This window comes from Miscanthus floridulus, chromosome 5, assembly GCF_019320115.1.
Source record: "Miscanthus floridulus cultivar M001 chromosome 5, ASM1932011v1, whole genome shotgun sequence".
Taxonomy (NCBI): domain Eukaryota; kingdom Viridiplantae; phylum Streptophyta; class Magnoliopsida; order Poales; family Poaceae; genus Miscanthus; species Miscanthus floridulus.
In genome coordinates this window covers 60,497,754-60,515,083 of record NC_089584.1, presented here as the reverse complement: position 1 = coordinate 60,515,083, position 17,330 = coordinate 60,497,754, and the positions used below count along the sequence as shown (strand labels likewise).

General features: G+C 45.1%; 1 pseudogene; it reads right to left on the bottom strand.

The window, feature by feature from the left end:
* LOC136454676 (1-aminocyclopropane-1-carboxylate oxidase homolog 6-like) overlaps positions 1-4,536 on the bottom strand; it is a 44,723-nt pseudogene extending 40,187 nt beyond the window's left edge.
* Between the last annotated feature and the right edge of the window lie 12,794 nt (positions 4,537-17,330).

Here is a 17,330-nt window from a genome sequence, read left to right as displayed (position 1 = left end):
AGGCTCCCCCTTTGTGGAGTACTGAGCAACTATGCCATTTTCCTGTAGGAACCTTGCGAATGGTCTAGGAATTTGGCCATATGGGGTATGTCGCCCATAGTACTCTCTACCTCGGTCTGATCGTACTATCTTAATTTTCTTATTGTGCTGATTTTCAACTTCAGTTTTAAATATTTTGAATTTATCCAATGCTTCCGATCTTTCTTAATTGGATAAATATTGTCATAACAAGAGTAGTCGTCTGTGAATGTTATAAAGGAGTCATAACCATCCACACTTTTCACAGGAAAAGGACCACATATGTCTGTGTGGATTATTTCTAAAATTCTTGTGCTTCGTTTGGCATCTTTCTTAATTTTCTTGACACACTTTCCTTTGATGCAATCAATACATTGTTCTAAATCTGAAAATTCTAAGTGCGGGAGAATTGATTCCTTAACCAATCGTTCCATTCTCCCCCTCAAAACCCAAGCGACAATGCCATAATTTCGAAGAGACAGTATCAATTCTCTTCTGCTTCTTAGTTACATCCGTAGATGGGGAATCATTCACATTCTCATCGCATACATTGTTCGCATTCTCAGCAAGAGATAATAAATAAAGCTTGTCTTGTCGGAAGGCAAGATCAACACATTTATTATTAACTAGTATTTTACACTTGCCATCACAAAATGGCAATCAATTCCATCATCATCAAGTTTTGAAACACTTATCAAATTTCTATGCAAAGAGGGAACATAAAGTACTTCTTTAAGTCTAAGTACAAAACCATTATTCAATTCTAAAGAAAAAACTCCAATGGCTTCAACATTGGCTTGCACTCCATTTGCAACTTTAATCGTTCTTTCTCCTCTTTGCAAGGTTCTCGTCCCACTTAACCCCTATAAGGAATTTGCAACATGAGTAGTTGCTCCTGAATCAACCCACCAAGTGGATTTATCATAACATAAATACAGGGATTCATCTACAAATGTAATAAATTCATCACCTTTCTTTAGCAGAGATTTCAGGAAGTCTGGACAATCCCGCTTGTAGTGTCCCTTCTTGAAGCAGTGCTTGCACTGATCTTTTTCAGCTCCACCATATTGTTGATTCTCAGAATCCTAGGGTTTCTTTCCCTATCAATTGGAGGAACAGGCCTTATCCCACTTAGGTTTCCCTTGTGGTTTAGAATTCTTGCCATTAAAGTTCTTTCTTTTGTTATCCTTCACAAAATGAGCAGATTCACCTTGTGAGGACTTTATCCTCTCCTCTTCTTGAGCACACATTGAGATGAGTCTTTCTATGCCCCATCTTTTAGGCTGCATATTGTAGTTCACAATGAAGGTGTCATATTCTTTTGGCAAAGAAGCAAAAATCAAATGAATCAGGAAATCCTCCTCCTTCAAATTCATTTCTTTTAGCTTAGATGCCGTAGTGTTCATCTTCAAAATGTGCTCTCTTATGCTACCACCAGTGAATTTCTCATTCACAAGCTTCTTAATCAGTGAACTTGTTGTGGCCTTGGTAGACCCAGTAAACTAACTCTTGATTTTCTCAAAATATTCTTTGGCAGTAGCACATTCAGGGATTGAGCCCCTTATCTGTTCTTCTATGGTGGCTTTGGCTACCAACAGGCACTTGCGGTTGGAGAGAGTCCATTGCCTATGTTCAAGGTCATATTTCATTCTTATTTCAGCATGATCATGCTTTCGAGCAGCGAAATTAGCGTCAGATTCATTTTCACCTCTCACCGGGTCCTCTGGCTCAGTAGGACACAGTGAGGTGATGGCAAAATTGACTTCTCCCAACGCAAGTTCCAATTCATACTTCTCCCGTCACACACGGTGATTGGTCCCATTGAGTGTCGGGATATTGGCAATGTTCACAATGCATTTGCCTCCTAAAATCACAACAGAGTAAGTAAGAAACATTTATACATAAAATTTCATGCTTTAACTCAATGTTGGTCAAATTAAAACTTATAATTCATCCATGCAAACATTTTACATCACCGTTGGGCAGAAGTAAAATTAATGCACAATTTCTCATGGATCAAAAATTATAATATTGTTATTAACAACGTTGGTCAGAAAATAACAATATCATAATCGCATCAAAATTATCAGAAATTCATTTCTCTTAAAATTAAATTATCCCGTTGGTTCAAATTTAATCAAAGAGAACAATAATTATCATGCACAGCAGAAACATTAATAATCTTTTCATATTATTATTTTCCAGAAGCACTAAAAAATTCACTATTTTCTGAGCAAAATATCGTTGGATAAAATTTGCACAGAAAATTGTATCAAAAACATTCAAATTCATCAAAATATGCATTAAAATTGCTCCTAGAAAATAATAAGAAAATTTTCTTCTTCTTTCATTTCAGCCTAGCGCGGCCCAGCTCACCCAGCAGCGCGCGCTGCAGCAGCCCAAGACAGCCCAGCGTCCGCGCGCTCCCCCCGCGCCCAGGCCGCAACCTGGGCCTGGGCCGGAAATTAGGCCTTGCGCGCTCTCCCGCCTGGGCTGAGACGCTGGCCCGCGCATCTAGCGCCGTTCCTCCCCATCGGATGGTCGTCCGTTTCCATTGCTTGGATAAAAACCCCGACGCCGCGCGGGGGCCTGAAACCCTAGCTCATTCGGCTCCTGCCCTTTCTCTCTCTTCGCTCTTTCTCTCTTCTCAGCCGCAGCGATGACAGCAGCCACCGAGCAGCCGCGAGCGAGGAAGGCAGAGCGGGCAACCATGGCGAGCCTTTGCGCCATCGCCGACCCCCTCGCCGGTGCATGTGCTCCCCAATGGGTGAGCACGCCACCGTCGAGCGGCCTAGCCACGGCGCTTCCTTGGCCGAGCCCGGTGAGCCAGCACCCCCAGCTCGGCTTCTTCTCCCGCGCCGGTGAAGGTTCATCTGACGCACCCTAACCCTAACCCCACTTTCCCCTTTCTGATTTGAGTTGTTCTTTTCAGGTTTATCCAAATGGGAAACTAGGGTTAGGGTTAGGGTTCGTTCTTGCCGATTCGGTTTTCTTTGCTTTCGATTTCTTTCTTTTCGTTCATCCGAATGGAAAACTGGGGTTAGGGTTAGGGTTTTGACCCTTCTTTCTTTCTTCTTCCCCTTCTTTCCTCTTTTGGATTTGGGTCTAGGGTTCTCGAAATCCAACCCTCCCCTTTTCTCTTCTCTGATTTGATTTGGGGAATTAGGGTTAGGTCTTAGGGTTCAGCTTTCTATTTTCTTTCTCGATCTAGTTTCTTCTCGGAACCTAGCTCCGGTACCATTATTGGATTTCTTTTTAGTCATATTCATCAGATTGGGATATATTACATAGGAATAGAATACATGTTCGGGATTTACATGAGAGGCAGAGAGAAGGGGAGTGAGATGTAGCAAACCATCGAAGGCCATAGTTATCAAAGCACCAGCCGGGGTCTCGTTGGCGGACGCCATCTGCGCGCCGGCAGTGATGTTCGGTGGAGAGGGAGGAGTCGGCGCTATGGCGTCCTCGGTGGTGGCGTGTGCATCAGGGTGGCATTGCCGGCGTCGGTGGTGCTTCCCGTCACTGGCAGCGCCCCTTCTCAAGATCGAGTTTAGGGTTAGGATGTCAGTGGGGTGACTGGCGGCGTGGTGAACCTCATACTTCGAGCTCTAGCCCCCACCTTTTCTTTATAGCGCTGTGCGATGGGGGCCCACCAACCATGTAGGGTTGGGCGCCCCTGATCAGGGCACGAGAACAAGGCCAAAAAGGCCGTTGGGCCTAACTGGTGGGAGATCAAACCTAACAGAAATCACCTCGATCGGTGTGGACACAGCTGCCGACAACCCGCTCTAGCCGAGGGCATGGCGCGGGTAGTAGTGGCACTACATCAGAGTCGCTTCAACCTGCACTGCTCTGTCCAGCTGCTCAGATCCCACGCCGAGCGCTTCCGACAGCAGGCCGGCAATCACCTTCCCGAGCGCTGTCAGCGACTGGTGGTACTCCAGCAGTGCATCCAGGCACGCCGCGGGGAGGTGGTTGAGGCGGGATTTGTCGTGGCCGAAGCAGAGAATGAGCGTGTCACGCCATGGCAGGAGAGGCATGTTGGCATGGTGCCCGGCGTTCCGTGGCGGGATGGGCACGGTGGTGTAGACGGTAGGCCCCATGGTCGAGACAGAGTAGTACACTGAGAGCACCGCCAATGGCTGCTCGTTGAAGGCCCTAACTACGGAGAGCGCTGACTCAACGGTGTCGACCGGGATGCCGTGGTTGGTGACCTGGAAGAAGCCGCACGAGCATGCCACAAAGCCCATGAGCGCTACAGCCTAAGAGTGCGGGAGGGAGAGGTCGACGATTGGGGAGACCAAGGCCTCCGTGGCCACCAAGGAGTTCCATGCGGCGGGCGCCAGGAACAATGGCGGTACCGTGGTGACGTCAGACTCGACGAGGCCACAGACGCCGGCACGGGGCTTTTATTTTTTGCAATTCACCGGCATGGGACTCGTGGAAGTCGAACAGGGCCAGCGCGTCCTCATCGTCGTAGTCATCGACAGCGGCCACCCCTTGATGGTGCACGGCCATCCACCTCGTCGTTTTGTTTTTGTTTGCTTGAGAGATACGAGTCTGAGGCTCCGAGCAAATCATGGGCACCATTTAATCGCCGGTATAAGACGTAAAGAAACTGCCATGCATAATATAAATAGAGCTATTAGAGCGAGGAGCTATTAGAGCAACTCTAATAGGACCCTTGAACCCCATAACTAAACATAGGTGCTCAGACTAAAAACACGACTCCAACACAACTCCTACTATAAATTTTGGAGCTCAGACTAAATCAACGACCTATACTTGGATTTAAGTTCTACACAGTAAATAGGTCACATATCCAAATCATTCCTTATCCAACAGCCCACCTCCCTTTTCTCTCAGAAGAAGGCGGCGGCAGCTCTCATCTCCCTCCACTCTCTCTCTCTTCCTCCACTCTCTCTCTCCCTCCGTCCACCTCTCCCGATGGAGATGCACCCGCCGGCGGAGGTCCCGGTGGTGGCGAGGGCTCGGTAGAGATGTGCCCGTGCGGCCCCTGCTGGAGATGTGCCCGCCCGGCTGTTGGTCACATGCCCGGCGGTGAGGGCCTGCGTGCGCCTGGCGGCGGCGGCCATCTCCCACGCGGCTCCAGGCATCGGTGACGCATGCCCCCATGGTGGATCCAGCATGGGGGCCAGCGCGGCTAGGCAGGCGGTGCAGATCTCCGGCGCTGCGCGGGGCTCCCATGTTGGTGGCGTGGTCTCCACCACCACGGCAGCGGCGCGGGCTCCACCATTGTCTGTGACGAAGGCGGTGGCGGCCCCACGCCGGCTCCGGAGTTGATCTTGGCGAGGGCGAGAGCTGCGAGGAGAGGACGAAGGCGGTGGCTGCCGTGGAAGACTTTGCGTCTTGGAGAAGGATGATGCAAATATACCTCCCGGTCGACCTCATCCCCAAAATGCATGCTCCGATTGCGTCTTTTGTTGGAGCCGGCTAAAACACTGTGTATAACCGATTTTAGGTATGAGTCGTTCTTTGCATGAGCCGTTGGAGACCGTCTTAAAACACCCACTTTGGGGTGAACACCCAAATTCACGCTCTAGACCTCATTCATGTAGGTGAATGGGGGCTCATCCTTGGCCCATCCGGCCGTTTCCTCCCGCGTCGTACGGAACCAGCCGTCTTTTCAACGTTCTGGTTTTTTAACGTCCCGAGCGTTTTGTTTGTTCTTTTCTCATCATGTGATCTGAGTCCAACCAGATTGTGGGAAAGAAATTGACAAAAAAGAATCACTCCTCTTGCCGGCCGATCGCTCATCGAACAATCTGTCGTCGCTGATTATGGGCCTGGATGGCAGCATAAGAGCCGTTCGATTTCAGAGATGCGCATGTAGGCGCTCCCATTCAAGATCTGCATCTAAACACACCATATATCTTGTAGTAGGTGTATATGCCATGACGCTTTAGGGGCCTTTTTGGATGCAGCAACACTGGTTAAGATCCCTGCATGAGAATGGCTCTGAGTTTGCTCTCCTCGTAAATCCAGGCCCTGTTCATTTAGACTTGTTTGGCTGATAAGCCATGACTAAAAGTACTGTTGACCGATTTGGTATGAGAGAAAAGTATTGTTCGTTGGCTGAAAAAGTATAGCTTATAAGCCAAACAAGTCTAAACAAACAGCGCTCCAATCCATGAGGCAAAGGAAAAACTACAGGTTGGCCTCTTCTCCTATTTGGCCTTGGCTCAACGGAGTCACCTTGGTGGCGTTGGGATGTCCTCTCTCTCCTTTTCGGTGACCTCTCTTTCTCCTTTCCTCGCATCTCGCTTTCTAAACCCTCCCCTCTTCTTTTTCTAGGGTTCTAATTAAGTGTGTTGTTCACAATCTAGTAGAAGAAGAGGATAATCAATTTGTGCAGTTTGTCATATGTGCCTTGAATGATCTTCAGCACATTAGAGCATCTCCAAGAGTTTCGAAAACCTACTCCCAATCTTGATTTTTTGGCATGATTGAAAAACACACACTCTCCAACAACTCTCTATCTTAACTCCCAAACTCTTAGCTCCAAGCCGCAGAAATATACGTGCCCATATCAAACCACCAATCTGGAGGTGGAAGGACATTGGAAGGAACAAAAGTAAGGGCAGGGTTTCCAATGCAAAGACACGGGAGAGAAAAAAAAGTATAAAAGTGGGTAAGATGATTTAGAAAAAATTCAGAATTTCTGATGCAAAATTGTCTTATGTCTTTTAGGAGTGCGATTTTGAAATGGTTGGAAGAAGCCAACAAATATGCTCTCAACTTTTTTAGTCACTTGAGAAACTCATTGATTTACCCAGTTATTTTTTAGAAACTATTGGAGATGCTCTTAGGTTTGACAAGTTCCTTGCTGGTCTTTGATTTCTTTTCTTTTCTTTTCCTTGTTTAGAGCATAAACAATGAATAACCCAAGTGCCATGCTTTGTGTTTTATACTGCAAGGAATGTCTTTTGTTAAATACTTTGTTGCTTGTGACTTTACAAACCCCTGCACTTGGTATTACTATTGTGCAAGTATTTTCATATCAAGAACAACTGAAGCATGGCAACTATTGCTTAGTGTATGCAAACTATCTTATACGTTATAAGTAATTGAACTACAGGTACTACAGAAGCCCATGCTACAGAGGCTATAGAAGAACTATGAGCTACCGAATTGATCAGTGTCTACATACAGCAAAGAGTAAAATGCACCGGCAGTCCATTAATTTTCGTTAGGGTGTCATCTAGGTCCATCAACTTTGAAACTGTATTTTTTGTCCATTAACTTTTGTTGGGGTGTGTCGACGAAATATGGTCGGTAGTCTACCTAGAGGTATGCTCAAGGTAGTAGATTGTCGGTAGACAGATGCGCAAGCCTCAAATAAGACGGTGATGCAAGACAGACACGAGGTTTTATCCAGGTTTGGCCGCCAAGAAGGCATAATACCTACGTCTTGCGTCTGATTGTATTGTTGTATGTTAATGATAGATGTTTTTTAGAGGGGTCCCTTGCCCACCTTATATAGTCCGGGGGGCAGGGTTACAGATCTAGAAACTAATCCTACCCAGTTACAATTGCCATAGGTGGCCAGATAAGGATTCCTATTCTAACTGACCAGGATCTTGCTTGATCGCCAAATCTGCCTTGACTCCTTGCGCGGGACTCCAAATAGGTTGGCCGGGCCACGCGTCATCTTTTGATGGACTGGACCCTCTGATCTAGGCTGGCCCAAGCCTAGCCGTATGGGTATAGGGGTTAATACCCCCACAGCTAGTCCTCGAGCACCATGTATTATGCTATGACACGCCATTTTAACCTTCTCCGACAAGTAAGGCTCGAGTCCTTGACCTCTCTGACCACCGTTGTCGCCGGAGAAGTAGGTTGTCCGAAGAATGTATGGTGCTCTTAAGAAAAAAGAAAAAGATTTCCATCCTGTGAAGTGTGCCCACTTATATTTCTGAAAAGAAATGTAAGTGAAACTTGAAGCGTAGCATCCTTGATCATCAGAGGCGTAGGGGTCAAAAAACAAACACATTCACCGCAAGGTGAAGTGTGCCCACTTAGTCCCTGAGCCTGGTAGTAGGTGTCGTAGGCATGTGGTGCCAGGGTCTAAAAAGAATTCCCAGTTAAGTTGAGAACCCAATCATCGTACAAGTGATATGAGATGCACCGGCAGGTGCATCGTACCGATGTAGTCCCCAGGCTTGCTGGAAGGCAAAGTATGAGCCTTGTAGCAAGGACTAAATAAATGTCTCTCAACTGTATGTGAGTACAAATCACATGTAGCCGAGGAGAATGATCTCCGAGCAGTGGTCGGGACAGTTCCCGAGCACGATAGTAATCCGTTTAATCAGTCAAAGCATAAGGGTCGATTAAATAAACACATTCACCGCAAGGTGAAGTGTGCCCACTTAGTCCCCAAGCCTGGTAGTAGATGATGTAGGCACGTGGTGCTAGGGTCTTTAAAGAATTCCCAGTGACGTTGAGAATCCAATCATCGTACAGGCGATACGAGATGCACCGGCAGGTGCATCGTACCGATGTAGTCCCCGAGCTTACTGTAAGGCGAATTATGAGCCTTGTAGCAAGGTCTAAATAAACGTCTCTCAGCTATATGTGAGTACAAATCACATGTAGCCAAGGAGAATGATCTCCGAGTAATGGTTGGGACAGTTTCTGAGCACATTAGTATTCGGATCAGTCCCCAAGCACGGCAGTGGTCTGGGTAGTCCCCGAGCACGACAGTGGTCTGGGCAGTCCCCGAGCACGGTAGTGGTCTAGGCAGTCCCCGAGCACAGCAGTGGTCTAGGCAGTCCCCGAGCATGGCAGTAGTCTGGGCAGTCCCCGAGCACGGCAGTGGTCTGGACCATCCTTGAGCACAAGACATGCGGCGAAAAAATGAACGCCGCTTGTACTATTATTTGGTGTATTTATTTATCTTCGTATTCTGTCAAGTCCAATCATACATGCCTGGTCAAAAAAGCAGACAGGTATAGCACGTCATACTGTCTTCTTTCCCTTTCAAGCAAACAGTCGCTTGGCACCTATAAAGAGGTGCGTCAGTGTGGGCCCTCTCACACTAGCAACGAAGAGGCGCATACACTGGTAACGAAGGGGCGTGTTTATTGGTGTAGATCTCAAGGTTGTGAAAACAACCATCTATGGTGTGTGCGCACATCTCCCAAGAATCTCGGGCGGACGAAACGACAGAGCTCTTGGTTATTTATAATATAGAACTGGTAAGTTACTTTTTACCGATCCCCATTATCATCCGCCGCCGCAGCCTTCTTCTTCCTCTTGCCGAAACCTATACCTCTGAAATCGTCACCAATCCCCCCTCCACCGCATCCACCCCTTTAGTAAGGATGGATTAATGGCGAAGAGAGACGCCTAGAAGAAAGCGGGAGTCATGGCGAAGGAGTGGTGGAAGTCAAGGAGCAATGAGCAGACCATCGAAGACCTCATCACCATGGGAGTGCTCCACAACAAGGCACTCGCGGGATGGCACGCGCTGGAAGGAGAAAGCTTTCCTGATCCACAACCAGGTGAGATTGTGGTTTTCAAGGATTTCTTCAAGCGGGGTTTTGGGATTCCAGTGCACCCTTTCCTTCCGGGGCTCTGTTTGTATTACGAGATTGGGATTTGCAATCTGCATCCCAACTCGATTCTTCTTGTCTCCACCTTCATCCATCTTTGCGAAGCCTATGGTGGCTTCTAGCCCCATTTCGACCTCTTTCGCCATCTGTTCTATCTACGGAAGAAAGGGAGCAGCGGCTCGAAGATAGCCGGAGGCGTATACCTCAATTTGCGTGACGGGGTGAAGGCCCAGTACCTAAAAGACTACGATTTACAAAGGAACTCTTAAACAAACTTGGAAACTACGATTCCTTGCCCTAAACTCTCAAAGTCCTTTATTATTACAACTTTCATCTTTTCGATCGGCTTTGCCTGCCATCTTCTGCTTTCCCGAATGGAGTCACCACCTTCTGAAGTAACCGACTGCACAAGCATTTAGCCGACCGCTCGTTTTGTTTGCCGAATATCCTTCTTCCCGCATGCGGGTCCACCTTTCATCCTCCAAAGTCGACCAAAATCCAATGTTAACACATGCCCCCTCAATTTTGGGATAAAAGTTGTTTTATTCTGAAATTGACCACAAGCTCCTTCTTCCTCCTAGGTCAGCACCGTTCAACACCATAGCCGCTGTCCAAAAAAATTCAAGCTTTCAGCACAACCTCGGACCCACTTCGAATCTTCAATGGCGACCCAGGATGAAATTCTAGAGGTAAACTTCACTTATATTCAGCAATTTCCACTTGATCTTCCCGTTCTTCTTTTGGCTTATTCCTCTTTGATTTCAATCACCCTTTAAAGGAATACAAGAATCGGATTTTGATCCCTTATGCTGCCAACCCCGATTCCTATTTCCTCGGCCCAATGGGAAATCCTGACCCTTTTGAAATTATCGAGAAGGAAACCCAAAGAATCCCTTTCAAATCTGGGATCACCTTGCCAAACCGATGGCCAAACATGTTCAAGAATTGGTCATTTCCCCCAATCGCTGGATGGCGGAATTGGTACAGGAGAATGCTGGAGAAAAGCAGCAGCCACTGGGAAAGTCAAGACATCAGTCATTGTCTGGAATTATCCTTAGCAGAAACACCCAGAAACGATTCCCTTTTGATAGCAGCTTCCCATTTTTGGTCTGACACCATTAATGCCTTCATCTTCGGCCATGGTATGATGACCATCACTCTAGCCGACGTGTTCATGATGACTGGCTTGAACGTGTCACTACTAGTATACCCTCATAAGTACAAGAGCAAAAGTAATCAAAGAGCCATTAGCTCTGGATGTGGATGGGTCAAATACATCCAGAACTACATTAATGCATCTGGCATCATTTCTGACAAAGAGTTGAAAGCCTTCATGAATATGTGGCTATGTAGATTCATCTTCTGTGGAAAATCCAATGAACCAACTCTGAATCACATGATGATGGCTGAAGACTTAGCTACAGGCACTCAGATCCCACTAGGCAAATATCTCTTAGGGTTTGTTTATCATATGATGCATCAGATTACTCTTCAGATGCGCCAAGGTGGAGAAATCTCTTGTGTGAATGGTCCCTGGTGGCTAATTCAAATGTGGCTCTAGCAATACATGCATCAGATAACCCCTGTGAGCCTCTTCAATCTAAGTTTTCCTTCAGTTAACTATGCTAAAGGAAGTACAGCAAAGGTTAAGGCTTGTCAGACTTATGGGGAAGCAGCATTATCTATCAGCATTGACATAGACATTGGTCATTTCTTCAAGCTATTTTTCAAAGGATTTGGCAATGTACTCTGGTTCCCTTATAGAGAAAATGAAAATTTGACTTTGCCCTACAAGTTTAGCTATGAAATTGGTTGTTCAGGTCAAGAATCCATGGAGATCTTTAACTCCTTTATCAAACCTTGCACTCTGCCAGCTGAATTTCATCATGGGAGGTTAGTGCAGTCCACCTATGAATTCTACTATCCAAATATGGTGGCCAGACAATTAGGATGCGGCCAGCTACCCCCAAGATTCCTCTTCTCAACAATCATAAAGTCAAGGGAAGTAATAACAGAAAGAATGGAAGCCAAGAAAATCTTTAAATTAGGATGAGAATTGCCAACATACGAACCATCTCCATTTGGGCTAATAGATGTTGCTCATCCCTTCTTTGTCTCTTTGTGGCAAGAATGGCATGCTCATATCTTCAATATATCAGTTCATCCTTTATGCAAAAACTTGCAGCCCGATTTTACTTCTGATAGTGAGGTAATTTCATTATGCTCATCATTTCCTGCTCTTGAATTCACTTCTTATTTTAACATCTGGTTATGCACAGGATCTTGAGTCTACTCCCCCTGCCGAAGCAATCCAGTACTATTTGGCTGGTCCCAAGCCTGCTCTGGGGTTTGATGCTCCAAAATTAAAGGAATTCATGAAAATTCCTGCAACTTTGGATTCAGTACCTTTAAAGGCACTCATAAGAACTCCTGCTACTTCAGCTGCTGCATCTTCAAGAGGAAAAAGCAAAAGGAAAACACCTGAAAGTTTTCTCTTACCCAAGAAATCAAGGACCAAGAAAGCCAAATTATCTCTTAAGGTATGAACCTTTTATTCTCTATCAGGTTAACAACCCCACTTAGCAGTAAACCTGACCACCTCTATATTCATTACTTCCATTGTAGCCACAAGTCGAAATTCCCAGACTAGGCAGCACCTCAGAAGCTATAAAACCAACTTCTGAAGTTTCCACCGAAAATGAAGAAATCCATGACAGTGAAGCTTTAGAGACTCATGAGGCTGAAGGTTCAAAGGCTCATAAATCTAATGAGACTATAGGTAACATCGTTCAACCAATTCTCTTTTTTTCTTTTTTCTTTTTTTTAAATAACATCTATCCCTTATGCTCATTATCATTTACTTTATTGAGAATAGATGAAATCTTAGATGAACTGGTAAGGGAAACTTCTCCTGATCAAGCTCCAAACCCGTCCCTTCTAAACATTCAGCCAAGTCCTCTAGCAAGCCAGGGTATAACCCATCCTGATGATCAATCAGTTCAGCAGGTAATGCCTTGTCTTACACTATATTTTAGCAAATTCACCCAATCGGCTAACACCTCCTTTCTTCTCTTTTCTTTTAGAAGAACATCACTAAACCGACCACCAGCTATTCCTTCTCTATTGAGGACTACATCATTGAGAAAGGTGAAGAGATTACTTCTCAACAAACCTTATCGCTGGAAAATCAGGCTCGGCTAAAAGAGGTGATCATTCTGCTGAACAAGGATACCATTAGTCTGGTTCAGGATGCAGATCAGATAAGAGACCTCCTTGAACTCATTGATCAAGATATCCCTTCTACTCTCAAGGCCCCCCTAGAATCTGCAGCCCATCTTGATGACCACTTTGCCATGGTGAGAAGGGCAACCAAGAACATATCTTCGAGGGCTGCTTTGCAGAAGGATAGATCTTTGAAGAAGCTGGAGATTAAAGATCTTCACTCTCATATCCAGACTACAAGAAATTCCTTAACAACCTTGGAGCCTGAACTGAAAGTCATGGAGGATGAAAAAAGCAGACTAGAAGCTCAACTAGTCGAACTAAACGCCAAAATTCAGTCTCACAGGGCCCATATAGCTAATTTGCCGAAGAACATAGAAGCAGCTTCACTAAAGATAACTTCGGCCATCAAAGAAGATCAGCAAATCAAAACTAAGTTATCCAGCATCCAGAGTTCTGAAGATCAGAAAGTGCTAGATAATGTTAGCCGAATCAGGACTGAAACCATAGAGGCAATCAATCAGCTTCTGAACAAGTAGACATTAGGCTTGTAATAAACTTAAGTGTGATATCCTCTGTCCCTTGATCAATCAACTTTATGTTTACATATTTTCATTTGTTTGAAAAAGCAATCGGTCATTTTCCCTTAAATTTCTCGATTAGAATGTAGCCGATTGTCTCCATTCTTCTGATAGCCGAACGAATCCTAATTTAAATGTTGTGAGGGTATATCTGAATAATGCTGGCTCCAACAAATCAGGGAGATAGTCGAACAATGCCCGACTTAATCCATGCCTGGCCCAGCCTAGTAGCGGTCCAGCTGAAAGGGAAAAACCCTACTCCATCGTTCGGCATTCTCGCCCCACGACTCCGTGGAATTCGCCACGATTCTTCGCTTCGGCTTATAAATAGACCCTTCCGTTAGCCTTCATCGCTATCTCCGTTTTAGCGTTCTCATACCTGTCTCCTCCACTTCCTTTGTTCGATTCATTCCAGAAGAAAACCCTAACCTCCACCAAAGCAAATGGTAAACAGTGGCGACCGTGGCAAGCGACCTGCCGATGGAGAGGCGGAAGGAAGGAGAGCATCGCGCTGCCAGCGCCGTGGGTACGAATCGGCTTTTTGCCCCCTTGTGATTTTCTCGTTCATCTCTTAGTTTCGATTTTTTCTTCCTCATTCATCAGGATAAGGGTCATCAGCTCCAGCCAATATCATCTCCTTCCTCCGACGACAGCAGCTCAACCGGGAACTCTATCATCCGGCTCCTCCAGATCCTCCAGCTCTTCAAGCTCCTATCATCCCAATCCTTGGGGCCCGGCGGAACCAGCAGATGCACACCATCCATATTCTCACGAGGAAGCACTCAAGTTTCGCCAGGAGAGGGATGAGGCCCAGGAGGAGCTAGGCGACGTTTCCAAGAAATTCGGCATCGAGCAAGCCGAATGGGAGGACCAGCGGAAGCAACTCTGCGACGCCATCACCGGTTTGATACCTTCATTTGGTTTTATCATTCTGGCTTCCCCCGCTTGCTGACCCATTTTTTTTCTTTTCTGCCCAGCTCTTTCTGCGGAGAATGACCGCCTGAAGGCGGCGGCGAACAAGGTTGCCGACAAGGTGAATGCCCAGGGGAAGACATCCGAGGCACGCCTTGATGCTGTGGACGGCCGTGTTGATCAGGCCATCATCCAAGGTGTGCACCTTGGTGTTTCTCTTGGGCTAGCGGCAATGACCTCCCGAACCAACGAAGACTACTCCTTCCAGCTAGTCGGCTTCGCTGGAGGACGCCCGGACGAGATCGACGACATCGATGAGCGTCTGGAGGTCTACGATGATCATGCCGTCGCCCTTGCCGAGTCCACAAATCCCCAGTCCGTCCTCAACAAGTTATTTGAGGAGTAGTTTGTATTAGGATGGACTTCTGTAAATAAACTTGTCTTTTGGAAGAATACTTATTTCTTTGATTCTTTTCGGTAAAATTCTGCCTGCGACTGTCAGAAAAATGCTGAAAACACCCCGGTCTTGCATAAACATTCTTGTGCTAGAGGCGATGCAAACTGCATCGGCTATCTTGTGCTAAAGGCGATATGAACAATATCGGCTATTCTCAGTTTTATTTTTTAGGCTAAAGGCGATTTCCCCTTTATCGGCTTTTCTGATCTACGTTCATGAACCAACCTCAACACTGGGGTAATATTTCTTAAGAAATCTTCCATTGATAGCTCTGGTAAACTCCTCCCCAAATAAAGTCTTCAATATGTATGCATTGCCAGGTACACATTCTACTATTTGGAAAGGACCTTCCCAATTTGGAGACCATTTGCCAAACGCTCTATCCTTTGTTCCAACTGGCAATATAGTTTTCCAAACCAAGTCTCCTTCTGTGAATTGCTTCAGCCTAACCCTTTTGTTATAATACTTGGCAACGCGTATTTTATTTTTCTCAATATTTTCCAATGCCTAGAGACGAATCAAATGTAAATCTTCCAATTCATCCATCATCAGATTCTTATAATCTTCTTCTACCAATTCTTTTTGTAACACAACTCGCCTTGAACCTGACCGTAATTCCCATGGTAATACAGCATGATGCCCATACACCAGTCCATAGGGAGACGTTTGAGTGGACCCATGACAAGCCATTCGGTAAGCCCACAATGCTTCATTAAGAACCAAGTGCCATCTCCTTGGTTTTTCATCAATCTTCTTCTGGATGATTTTGATCATAATCTTATTTGATGCTTCTGCCTGACCATTAGCTTGTGCATAATAAGGAGAAGAATTATACAACTTAATCCCCATATCTTTGGCAAAATCACAAAATTCTAAAGAAGTAAACTAAGTTCCTTGATCAGTTGTTATAGTTTGAGGAATCCTGAACCTGTGAATTATATGTTCCTTAACAAAACTGATCATATTCTCTGACGTTACCTTCTTCAAAGGGATAGCTTCAACCCACTTGGTGAAATAATCCATGGCCAAGAGTACAAATTTGTGTCCCTTACTAGAAGGAGGATTGATCTGACCAATTAAATCTATACCCCATCCTCTGAACGGCCAAGGCTTGATTATGGGATTCATAGCAGACGCTGGAACTTTTTGAATATTGCCGAATTTTTGACAATTGTGACACCCTTTGTAATATTCAAAACAATCCACCAACATAATCGGCCAAAAATAACCAGTTCTCCTAATTATCCACTTCATCCGATAAGCTGACTGGTGTGCACCACACAATCCTTCGTGAACCTCATACATCACTTTCTTGGCCTCTTCTTGACTTAAACATTTGAGCAATACTCCATCGATGGACTTGTAATATAACTGATCATCAAGGAACACAAATTTGAGAGCTTTGTACCTGAGTTTTCGGGAAACTTTTTGAGATGGACCTTTCAGATAATTGGTAATTTCGTATCTCCAATCACCATCTACTTGATCAGTATTTAAAACACCTTCTTCTATAGCAAAAACTTCCCGACTCTCTCGATATCTAGAAGCAGCTTGAGCTAACGTATTTGCTTCTTCATTGTACTCTCTAGGGATATGATGCAAGGTTACTACCAGAAAATTCTTCAAAAGTTCTCTACACTCCTCATAATATTCTCTTAACACATTGTTCTTGCATTCATACTGACCACTTAGTTGATTAATCACCAACTCAGAATCCCCAAAGATTTCAACAGCAATGGCCTTTACTTCTATAAGAAGCTGAAGCCCTCCAAGCAACGCTTCATACTCTGCCTGATTATTAGTAACATGAAATTCAATAGGAACCGCATACTCAAAAGTTTTTCCTTGTGGGGAAATCAAGAGAATACCAACACCACCACCTTTGTTACAAGATGATCCATCGAAGAACAAGGCCCAAGGCACAATGCTTATCGCCTCAACAGAAAAATCCCGATGTTGGGTAATAAAATCGACAATAATTTGACCTTTTACCGCCTTTGCCGATTCGTACCTTAAATTAAATTCTGACAATGCTAAAATCCATTTGCCAATTCTTCCATTCAAAATTGGCATTGATAGCATATGTTTGATTACATCAAAACTAGAAACTACCATGCATTCGACATTCAACAAATAGTGCCGAAATTTGGTACATGAGTAATACACACACAAGCAAAGTTTTTCTGTAGCCGAATACCTTGTTTCCGGGTCTAGCAGCTTTCGGCTAAGATAAGCTATGACTCTTTCTTTTTCTTCAAATTCTTGCATAAGGGCCGATCCTATCGTTAGGCTATCGGCCACCACATACAACTTAAAAGGCTTGTCAAGTTGTGGAGGTACCAGCACAGGTGGTGCCTTCATATATTGCTTGATCTCATCAAAAGCCTTTTGTTGTATGTCACCCCATACAAATTTTTGATCCTTCTTGAGCTTTAATAAAGGAGAAAAGGGTAAAACTCTCCCTGATAGATTGGATATGAATCTTCTTACAAAGTTGATTTTGCCTAACAATGATTGTAATTCTGTGAGATTGGTTGGCGGCACAACTTTGTCTATTGCTTCCAT